This window comes from Symphalangus syndactylus, chromosome 14, assembly GCF_028878055.3.
Source record: "Symphalangus syndactylus isolate Jambi chromosome 14, NHGRI_mSymSyn1-v2.1_pri, whole genome shotgun sequence".
Lineage (NCBI taxonomy): Eukaryota > Metazoa > Chordata > Mammalia > Primates > Hylobatidae > Symphalangus > Symphalangus syndactylus.
The window spans coordinates 35,946,715-35,955,458 of record NC_072436.2 but is presented as its reverse complement, the minus strand read 5'-3'; the positions used below and the strand labels follow the sequence as shown (position 1 = coordinate 35,955,458).

General features: G+C 48.5%; 1 long non-coding RNA gene across 1 annotated transcript; it reads left to right on the top strand.

The window, feature by feature from the left end:
* The first annotated feature begins 2,315 nt into the window (after window positions 1–2,315).
* On the top strand, window positions 2,316–8,394 carry LOC134732441 (uncharacterized). The gene is made up of 2 exons (XR_010115612.1): window positions 2,316–2,563; window positions 6,532–8,394. It is a non-coding gene; the product is annotated as an uncharacterized lncRNA (long non-coding RNA).
* Window positions 8,395–8,744: the final 350 nt, after the last annotated feature.

The following is an 8,744-nucleotide window of genomic DNA, read 5'->3' as shown; positions in this document are numbered from 1 at the left end:
AGATTTGTTTTGTTTTGTTTTTTTGAGACAGGGTCTCACTCTGTTGCCCAGGCTGGAGTGCAGTAGTGAGATCATGGCTCACTGTAGGTTCCACCTCCTGTGGAAGTCTTACTTCCTCCTTACTTTCCTCCTGCCTCAGCCTCCCGAGTAGCTAGGACTAAAGGTGCATGCCACCACGTCTGGCTAATTTTTTTATTTCTATTTTTTTGTAGAGATGGGGTCCTACTATGTTGCCCAGGATGGTCTCAAACTCCTGGAGAACTGGGCTCAACCAGTCCTCCTGCCTTGGACTCCCAAAGAGCTAGGATTACAGGCGTGAGCCATCACGCCTGACTGGGATTTGTTTTTAAAGTGCCAAAGAGCTTTACTAGTCTTAATCGTAATGTACATAAACTTGTATTCTACGTAAAATATAACAACTTCACAATCATAATAACCATACAGCCATCATTAGCACAACGCCTCTAACCCACAGCCTCTTACGGTTATAAATGGGAGTTTAGACAGATCCATGGACACAGGGGAGGTTTGGTTGAGGAGCCAGGTTAGAGTCTTGGTTGGAAACACATGCAGCTGTATCTGGAACCAGGGTCTGAGGCAAGCTGGGGACAGAGGGACCTCACTTCCAGCCTTCTCTATCAGCAACCCTCTCACATAGAGCTATTTCCAGGTCTAAAGGGTCTCAGAAATGTTCCAACAGCTTCTAGCTTCCTGGTCATTAGCTGCATTTTCACCTACCCGGAGCCTTAATTCCGCATTTGCTGAAGGCCCACTGCAGGCCAGGCCCTGGTGCCAGCAGAGGAGGTCTGCACCCTCACAGCTGTACCAGGAGGGAGATGTGCAGAGAGGTGAAGCTCACGGCCCTGGAATACGTGCACCATGGAGGTGAGTGCAAGTGGGAGGGGACTTTGTGGAACAAGTCACATCTGAGTCACTCTGAAGTATGAATAGGAGTCCACCTCATCAACCAAGGCAGGGCAGGAAATTCCAGGCAGACAGTAGTGCAGGGATGAAGGTCCAGAGACGGAAATACTTTTGAAGGCACCATATGAAGTTTATGAACAGAGGTGGAGCTGAGACGCCACAGATCAGAAAGGAGAACCAGCAGAGGGTAGCAAGCAGAGGAGACAGGAAGTCAAATTTGAGCTTTAGGGAGATTTTTCTGATGGTAGGGGAGGAGAATGTGTGGGTAGAGCAGTTACTGGCCTCTTGTCCATGTAAGAAGTAATGTGGGCCGGGCGCGGTGGCTCACGCTTGTAATCCCAGCACTTTGGGAGGCCGAGGCGGGCGGATCACGAGGTCAGGAGATCGAGACCACAATGAAACCCCGTCTCTACTAAAAATACAAAAAATTAGCCAGGCGTGGTGGCGGGCGCCTGTAGTCCCAGCTACTCGGAGAGGCTGAGGCAAGAGAATGGCGTGAACCCGGAAGGTGGAGCTTGCAGTGAGCCGAGATTGCGCCACTGCACTCCAGCCTGGGCGACAGAGCGAGACTCCGTCTCCAAAAAAAAAAAAAAAGAAGTAATGTGGGCCTGGACTTGGAGCAGAAGTGATTCAGACCTTGCTCGCCTCGCCTCTGAGCCATACTCAAAGCTGCCCTACTGGCCTGCTGTGTCCTGTCCTCTCTCCTCTCCTCTCTCCTCTCCTGTCCTCTCCCCTCCCCTCCCCCCTTCCCTCCCCTCTCCCCGCCCCTCCCTTCCCCACCCCTCCCCTCCTATACTCTTGGTGTGCCAGCTCTCCTTTAGTCTTCAAACTTAAAGCTTGGGCGTCACCCGCATCAAGAAAAGTCTATTGACTGGGTGTGGTGGCTCATGCCTGTAATCCCAGCTACTCAGGAGGCTGAGGCTGGGGGATCCCTTGAGCCCAGGAGTTCAAGGTTGCAGTGAACTATGATCACACCACTGCACTCCATCCTGGGTGACGGAGCAAGACCCTGTCTCAAACAAAACAAAACAAAAAACCCCAGAAAACTCCACTGATGTCCCTATCCCATCCCCCACCATTCCTGAGCTTGGTCAGGGACCCCTGCCCTGGACTCTATGATGCTCTGTGCATTTCTTTTCTTTTTTTTTTTTTGAGACAGTCTCGCTGTGTCGTCCAAGCTGGAGTGCAGTAGCGTGATCTCGGCTTGCTGCAATCTCTGCCTACCAGGTTCAAGTGATTCTCCCGCCTTAGCCTCCTGAGTAGCTGGGATTACAGGCATGTGCCACCAGGCCCGGCTAATTTTGCATTTTTAGTAGAGACAGGGCTTCACCATGTTGGTCAGGCTGGTCTTGAACCCCTGACCTCATGATCTGCCTGCCTCGGCCTCCCAAAGTGCTGGGATTACAGGCATGAGCCACCGCGCCCAGCAGCTCTATGCATTTCTGAGTGTGAATCCCATTGCTTTATGATTGTGTTCTGGTTTTTGTTTTACCACTAGATTGTGATTTTCCTACCAGGTCTCATTCATTCTTCTGACTCCAATGCCTATCACAAAGCCTGGCACAGAGAAGATAAGAGCAAATATCTGCGATTGAATGAGTAAATGATGAATGAAAAGTGAAGACGGGAGATGAGAGAGGTATTTGGGGGTGGAATCAGGATAACTTGCCAAGTGATTGGCAGGGATAGTGCAGAGGGTGGGTGGTGAGAGGGTGGCATCGAAGGTGACTCCAGGTTTTCTGGTTTGGGAGTAGGGGAGCTCTGAACTGTTTTTATTCACAATACTTCTGCCACCAAATGTGTGAGTTTTTTCTTGTACTGACCAATTATTTAACTCTCCAGATACCAATTGGGTATGCAACAAATCAATTCCATTCTGACATTATCTACCTAGAATTATTGTCAATGCCACCAGTTAAAGGGCTCCATCCCGCAAGATTGCCCTGATTTCAGATGTCGGTTGCTGGTACCAGGTTACCATCTGTATTTCTGACCAACCAGTTATAGAAGTCCTAGGTTCCCACACCCCCTCTTCATGTTCAATGATTTGCCAGAATGGCTCACAGAACTCGGAAACACTTTCGTTAGGCTTACCACTTCATGATCAAGGACATATGGTCAGAGACAGCCAGGTGGAAGCATAGGGCATGGTATTGGAGGGGCATGCAGGGCTTCTATGTCTCCTCTGGGCACACCGCCCTCCTAGCACTTTAGTGTGTTCACCAACCGGAAGCTCCCTGAATCTCATCATTTAGGGGTTTTTATGGAGGTTTCATTACACAGGCACAATTGATGAAATCATTGACTAATGCTGATTGACTCAATCGTCAGCCCCTTTTCCCTCCTGGAGGTTGGGGGATGAGCTGAAAGTTCCAATTCTGTCATGCCTTGGTCTCTCTGGTGACCAGCCCCCATCTTCAAGCGATGTCAGGGACCCCCGGCCACCAGGCACCCTATTAGCACACAAAAGACATCATTCCAGGGATTCCAAGGGTTATAGGAGCTGTGTGCCAAGACTGAGGACAAAGACAGAATACATATTTACCACAGGAGATGCTGGTGCCATTAGCCAACATGGGAGATATGAGAAGAGGAGCAGATGCCGGGCGCGGAGGCTCACGTCTGTAATCCCAGCACTTTGGGAGGCTGAGGCGGGTGGATCACCTGAGGTTGGGAGTTCGAGACCAGCCTGGCCAACATGGAGAAACCCTGTCTCTACTAAAATTAGCCTGGCATTGTGGCGCATGCCTGTAGTCCCAGCTACTCAGGAGGCTGAGGCACTAGAATTGCTTGAACCCGGGAGGTTGTGGTGAGCTGAGATTAGGTCATTGCACTGCAGCCTGGGCAACAAAAATGAAACTCCGACTCAGAAAAAGAAAAAAAAGAAAGAAGAGGAGCAGATATGGGAAAGAAGATTGTTTCAGTTGTCTACTGTGTTGGTGACACAAACAACAACAATTATTATTATTATTTATTTATTTATTTATTTTTTTTGAGAATGGAGTCTCATTCTGTCGCCCAGGCTGGAGTGCAGTGGCGCCAATCTCAGCTCACTGCAAGCTCCACCTCCCAGGTTCACGCCATTCTCCTGCCTCAGCCTCCCGAGTAGCTGGGACTACAGGCGCCCGCCACCATGCCCGGCTAATTTTTTGTATTTTTAGTAAAGACAGGGTTTCACTGTGTTAGCCAGGACGGTCTCGATCTCCTGACCTCGTGATCCGCCCGCCTTGGCCTCCCAAAGTGCTGGGATTACAGGCGTGAGCCACTGCACCCAGCCTTTAACAATCATTTATCATGTCTCCTGGTAACAGGGGGTGACTGGGACATTCATTCTCACTCCTGGACCAAGTCGACAACCCCAGCTTGGCTTGGCTTCTGACTGACCCATTTCCCATTCTCTCCCATGTGTTTATGTACCTGTTGTATCTCAGTGGAGGCAGAATGCCTTTTATTGACCTTGTTTCACCCGTGTATCTACGGATCTTTCCTCTCAGTCTTCGTGGGGGGGCCTCTTACCTGTGTACAGACCTATAGCTCAGGCCTCCAGCAGCTTTGTGAAATAAAATTTGTCATGTGACTGATCTTCCATAGTCAGAGAGAACAGAGAATATATTCTAGAGCTCTTTCTCACATGTAACTGAAAGCCTCACTTTAGGCATGACCAGATCTAGGGATGTAAATGTGGCAAGGCCCTTGATTTCACTCCCTGATGATTCAGTCTCACTTCCTATTTCTCAGCTCTATTCCTGGGGGGTTCTCTGTGTGGTGGCAAAAAATGGTGATAGTAGGCCAGGTGCAGTGGCTCACGCCTGTAATCCCAGCACTTTGGGAGGCCGAGGCAGGCTGATCACTTGAGGTCAGCAGTTCAAGACCAGTCTAGCCAACGTGGTGAAGCCCCATCTCCTACTAAAAATACAAAAATTAGCCGGGCATGGTGGTGGACGCCTGTAATCCCAGCTACTCAGGAGGCTGAGGCACCAGAATTGCTTGAGCTCGGGAGGCAGAGGTTGCTGAGCTGAGATTACACCACTGCACTCCAGCCTGGGCAACAGAGCGAGACTCCATCTAAAAAAAAAATGGTAATAGTAGTTCCAACTCATTCCTTTCCAGATCAAGGCAAGCCTTTTATCCACAGGTGCCTGCAACAGTGCTGAGAGTCACTCTGATGGGGCCAGTAGGGTCATTTGCTGGCCCCTGAATGGATCTCTGAGGTCAGGAACCTGCAGCAGGATCTTGTGCTGGAGAAAGAGGGGTGGGGAACAAGCAACAGGTATTCACTATAAGGGGCAATGCTCTGAAATCCCTCCTCCATGCAGATGGAGCTCAGACCACCAGTCCAGTGTCTGGCACATTGTAGCCCTCAAGAAATACTTCTACTTCTAAAAAGATGGCACTACAGAGCTATGACTAGGATTCTGAGACAAAAGCTATGTCCTGGCCTTGTGGCCAGTGTGGGTCCAGTGAGCAGAAGACACCTGCTGGCTGAGTCAGGATACTCTACACGCTTACAGGGCACTGACCCTTTTTGTTTTAGATGTTTAATTACTAGTCTCTCTAGGGAATTATAGGTAAGAAGACAAAAACCCCACACATGGGGAAGTTGCAGAGTCATGAAATCTCTTAAGGTGATTATAGCCTCAGTCCTCATAGTATATAGTTTCCAGTTGTTTTCCTGAGATTGAACCTAGAAGCCCAATTTATCAATTTTTTTCTTTTCTTTTCTTCTTTTTTTTTTTTTTTGAGATGGAGTCTCGCTCTGTCGCCCAGGCTGGAGTGCAGTGGCGCGATCTCGGGCTCACTGCAAGCTCCGCCTCCAGGGTTCACGCCATTCTCCTGCCTCAGCCTCAAAGTAGCTGGGACTACAAGCACCTGCCACCACGCCTGGCTAATTTTTTTGTGTTTTTAGTAGAGACAGGGTTTCACCGTGTTAGCCAGGATGGTCTCGATCTCCTGACCTCGTGATCCACCCGCCTCGGCCTCCCAAAGTGCTGGGATTACAGGCTTGGGCCACCAAACCCGGCAAATTTTTTTTTTTTCTTGAGATGGAGTCTCAATCTGTGGCCCAGGCTGGAGTGCAGTGGCATGATCTCCACTCACTGCAACCTCCACCTCCCGGGTTCCAGCGATTGTTCTGTCTCAGCCTCCCAAGTAGCTAGGATTACAGGCATGCACCACCACACCTGGCTAATTTTTGTATTTTTAGTAATGACGGGATTTTGCCATGTTGGCCAGGCTGGTCTTGAACTCCTGACTTTAGATGATTGTCTCAACTTGGCCTCCCAAAGTGCTAGGATTACTGGCGTGAGCCACCACGCCTGGCTCAATTTATTAATTTTTTTCACTCATCTAATAAAACCCTCATTGATCATCTAAGAGCTCTGGGCCAGACACTAAAGGTGTAAAGGTGAGTAAGGCCTAATCTTTTGTTTTTGTTTTTCTTGAGACAGGGTCTCCCTCTGTCACCCAGGCTGGAGTGCAGTGGTACGATCTTGACTCACTGCAACCCCGGCCTCCAGGGCTCAAGTGATCCTCCTGCCTCAGCCTTCCAAGTAGCTGGCACTACAGGTATGAATCACCACACCTGACTAATTTTTATATTTTTTGTAGAGATGGGGTTTTGCCATGTTCCCGAGGCTGGTCTCCAACTCCTGAGCCCAAGCAATCCACCCACCTCGACCTTCTAAAGTGCTGGGATTACAGCGTGAGCCACCACACCAGCCAATAAGGCCAAATCTTAGCTCCTGAGAAGTTCACAGCCAGAGTGGGGAGACTGACTAAACAAATGACCATGGTGAATTTCATAACTTCAGATGAGAAAGGTATAAAGGAAGAGCTTTGGAAGGAGAGAGCTGCCCCTTCCTCCAGGGGCTCACTCACCTGTGGGCTCTGTAGACACCCTCTGAAAAGCAGTTTCTCAGCACAGTGAGCTTGAAGTCGTCTCCATTCACACCTGGAGCACTGCCCTGTATTGCAAATGGGAGAGTAAAGTTGGTGTAAATTTTATGGAGGGCAATTTGGCAAAACTAACAAAATTTCGCCACCATTTTCTGTTCTAGGACTGCTTCTTTCCTTGCATGTGTATAAATTACATTTGTATAAGGTGTTGCATGGCAGCACTGTTGGTAATAACTAAGACTGGAAGTAACCTCTGTGCTCAACATAAATAACAATGATGGTGCAACTGCATAAAGAAATACTATGTGACTATAAAAAAAAAGAGGAACCTCTTTAGGTACTGATCTGGATCATTCCAAGATATCCTGATACATGAAAAAGCATGTATCTGAACCCTGTTATATTAATAATATGCTGCATTTTGTAGGAAAAAAAGGAAAAAAGTATATATATGCATACACACTCATATAATTTGTATATGTATAAACTAGCTCTGGAAGGAAACAAAAGAAACCAATAGATCCTCTGGGGAAGGGAACTGGGTGTCCCAGAGTGGGAAACTCCACTGTGTATTCTTTTTACCATTGGAATTTTGAGCTTATTATGTTTTGTTTATTTATTTATGTATTTATTATTTTTTGAGACGGAGTCTCGCTCTGTTGCCTAGGCTGGAGTATAGTGGCGCGATCTTGGCTCATTGCAACCTCCGCCTCCTGGGTTCAAGTGATTCTTATGCCTCAGCCTCCCAAGTAGCTGGGATTATAGGTGCCGGCTAATTTTTCTATTTTTAGTAGAGACAGGGTTTCACCATGTTGCACAGGCTGGGATTACAGGCATGCGCCACCACATCCTGCTAATTTTTGTATTCTTAGTAGAGACAGGGTTTCCCCATGTTGGCCAGGCTGGTCTCAAACTCCTAACTTCAAGTGATCCGCCCACCTCGGCCTCCCAAAGTGCTGAGATTACAGGTGCGAGCCACTGTGCCTGGCCTGATTTTTTAAAGAGCTCCCTCCCCCAGTCTCCCTAGCTGAGATTGTGGGGTGAGGGCAATTTGCATCTCAGGGAAGGTATGCTGGTCTCATTTCATCTCAATGATCCTTTATCTCCTCCACCAGAAATCCCATCTTTGGTCGTTTCTTTCTTCACATTGACTTGGCATAAACTTTTACTGTTATCAACAGCTGCTTAGCCTAATATTAGCTTTCATTTTCTTTCTCCTTCCCACAGAAGGCTTTGTGCTTTCTCGAACTCCTGGTTTGGTCAGGGTAAGTTTCTGGATTTCAGTCTTGGCTCTAGCGGCTGGCAGCTGTGTGGACACTCCACCATCTCAGTCTTTATTGCTTGACAATTGTAGCTGCTTTCGGCAAAGTTTGTTAAGCTCAGGGCCTGTTCCAATTGTCAGCTCTTCCTTCTCTGGTGGGGAAAGTCCCCTTTAAACCACGTGCTTAAAACTGAAACCTGCAGGCCATCACCAAGGGGGGGTCTCCACACCCATCTCAGCTCCACCAACTGCAGGCTCCCAAGTACCTCTTACACCCTCGCTGATGACCTCCCTTGGAGGAAGTTCAAGGCCAAGGTGGCTTGAGAAACCCAGCTCTTGGCAGTTTCTAAATCTAGATTAATTTTCCCTCCAGAGAGGAAATTTTGTTGGTTGCAACCTGGTTGCTGCCATGTGACCAGGCTTGGCCAGTCCAGATCTTTCCCCAGGTAGAAGGATCTGGATAGACTGATGGCAGACAAATAGAGACTGTTCTCAGCAGCCACGGCAGTAGACTGCAGACTGCAGCCTTAAGTAACCACCCCCCACCACTACCCTCATCCCCTTCACTTTCACCACCACCCTTTCACATCACCACCATCCCTTTCACATAACCACCATCATAATCACTACCCCCGCCGTCACACCAAGGTCACCTTACAACTCC